This window comes from Eriocheir sinensis, chromosome 11 (genome assembly GCF_024679095.1).
Source record: "Eriocheir sinensis breed Jianghai 21 chromosome 11, ASM2467909v1, whole genome shotgun sequence".
NCBI classification, from domain to species: Eukaryota; Metazoa; Arthropoda; class Malacostraca; order Decapoda; family Varunidae; genus Eriocheir; species Eriocheir sinensis.
In genome coordinates, this window is record NC_066519.1 from 12538232 (window position 1) to 12540731 (window position 2500).

The 2500-nt window shown below is 44.7% G+C and overlaps 1 long non-coding RNA gene across 1 annotated transcript in view; it reads right to left on the minus strand.

Annotated features, from left to right (window-relative positions):
- Positions 1–1172: 1172 nt before the first annotated feature.
- The window catches only part of LOC126996851 (uncharacterized), a 58780-nt gene continuing 57452 nt past the window's right edge, over positions 1173–2500 (minus strand). Inside the window, exon 4 of the long non-coding RNA XR_007751642.1 lies at positions 1173–1269. This is a non-coding gene — a long non-coding RNA (uncharacterized LOC126996851). The remainder of the gene's footprint in view (positions 1270–2500) is intronic.

A 2500-nucleotide genomic window follows, 5' to 3' on the forward strand; every position in this document is an offset into this window, starting at 1 on the left:
TCTCTTCACTCACCCGCATCTCCTTCATCATAACAACACCCGTAATTCTAAGCCGGCAATCAACAGCTTTCCCACGCCCCACGCCTTTAATCAGCACACCTGGCGCACACCTTTAAGAGAGCAGCACCCCCCCCCCCGCACACCTGTATATCGGGTGTACCTGTAATTGGCCCCTCTAATTGGGTTCCATACACCTGGTCCTCGCCGCCAAGTGTTGACATTCCATTACCTTTAAGCTGGGAGGGAGGGTTGGGTTTGGGTGTCTCTGTCCGTGGGTCTGTCTGTCTTTGTTCGTCTGTGGTTATGTAGGTGTGTTTGTCTTCCTTAATTCTCTGTATGTCTGTCTGTTTGTGCGTGTGTATGTTTGTAAGTCTTTATCTTTGTTTATCTGTCTACCTGTCTGTATCTTTCTCTTTCTCTCTTAACACATACATACATACATATGCACACATATATCAGTTATCTGTCTGTCTATATATGTATTTGTCTGGTTCTCTCCCTCTAAACACATGGATACATAAACACATTTACATACAAACACGTATACACACATACACACATTTGAAAACAATTCCCTTGCACGTACGCCTGTCTTATTCTCATTCTTAAGTTTCCGGTAAATTTTTATTTTTAATTGGAACCCTTTACAGATTTTTATCTTCGTTTTATATACTACGTGAGTATGTATATATATATATATATATATATATATATATATATATATATATATATATATATATATATATATATTCTTTTCTGAGCGTCTTTTCCAGCGCCTCTGTTATATATTGTCTTTCGTAACTTTTCTCATTAGGGTGTCCACACACACGCCCGCCTGTTTAACAGTGTTCTGTTACAATTAGCTTCCCGGCACCTTCTAATGCCTTCATGCCAACACCTTTCAACATGTTACTGACGGTATTTATGTAAGTATCAATTAGCCAGTGTTTAAAACACATAAGTATTTGGAGAAGAGAAGCGGGTGAACTGTCTGTGTTATGACGAGGACAGCGGGACAGAGATATCAACACAAACACTACTTCCACACCTTTCTTCAATTACCTTCCCTACGATTACCTTTCCTAAGACCACACCATTAATACACAGCCTTCCATTTCCTTTCCTACGTCCTGCAACAGCCTGCACCGCCTTATCTAGGGCCCCCACCTTACCTTGGTAGACCATACGCCTGACGCGCGGGGGGTGGCTGTTTGGCATGGCGCCGGGCTTGGCAAGGGGGGGCGTCTTCTCTCCCATTTTCACCTTAACCTGCGGGGAAGGAGAGAAGGTCACGGAGTCCCCGGGGAGGAGGGGGGCAGGGGCGGGGGGGCAGCCATGGGGGGGACCGTGAGACCTCCAGGGGGGGCGGGGAGGGAGGGAAAGAAGGGGGAAGGGAGGGAAGGGAAGGGACGGGAAGGTTAGGTGAGGTTTGGTAACGATGAGAGAGAGAGAGAGAGAGAGAGAGAGAGAGAGAGAGAGAGAGAGAGAGAGAGAGAGAGAGAGAGAGAGAGAGAGAGAGAATAAAGAAAGAAAACAAAGAGTAAAAGAATAGAAACAAATATTAAAAGAGGGAACGCAAGAAAGAAAAAAGTAAACGAAAAGGAAGAAAAAAAAGAAAAGAGAAAAGAAACAGAGAGAGAGAGAGAGAGAGAGAGAGAGAGAGAGAGAGAGAGAGAGAGAGAGAGAGAGAGAGAGAGAGAGAGAGAGAGAGAGAGAGAGAGAGAGAGAGAGAGAGAGAGAGAGTACACCACAGGGAGGCGATAAAAAACGAAAACCCAGAGAAATGAAGAAAGAGGGGAGAGGAGGAGGAGGAGGAGGGGGAGGAGGAGGAGGAGGAGGGAGAGAAAAAGAGGGAGAAGGAAGGGAGAGAGAACCTGGGGAGTGATAAAGGGAGATGAAGGATGGAAAGAGGAGAAATATGATGAAAGTAGGAAAAGAAAAAGATATATGAAGGAAAAGAAACATCTGGGAAACAGAAAACAAGAAACATTTGAGAAACAAGAAAAGGGAAACAACAAACAGGAAAAAGAAGAAACAGAAACACACACACACACACAAAAGACATGAACCAGAACAGAACAGGAAAAGAACACAAAAGGGACAGAGAACATGTAAAAACAAAGGAAACAAATGAAAAGGGACAGAGAAAAAGGGACATAGGAAAAAGGACTGAAAACAAGGAAAACAGGAAACAAAGAGGAAACAAGAACTGGGACACAGGAAAAAGGGAGGCAGGAAAGGAAAGGAGAGAGAGAGGAAGAGAGAGAGAGAGAGAGAGAGAGAGAGAGAGAGAGAGAGAGAGAGAGAGAGAGAGAGAGAGAGAGAGAGAGAGAGAGAGAGAGAGAGAGAGAGAGAGAGAGAGAGAGAGAGAGAGAGAGAGAGAGAGAGAGAGAGAGAGAGAGAGAGAGAGAGAGAGAGAGAGAGAGAGAGAGAGAGAGAGAGAGAGAGAGAGAGAGAGAGAGAGAGAGAGAGAGAGAGAGAGAGAGAGAGAGAGAGAGAG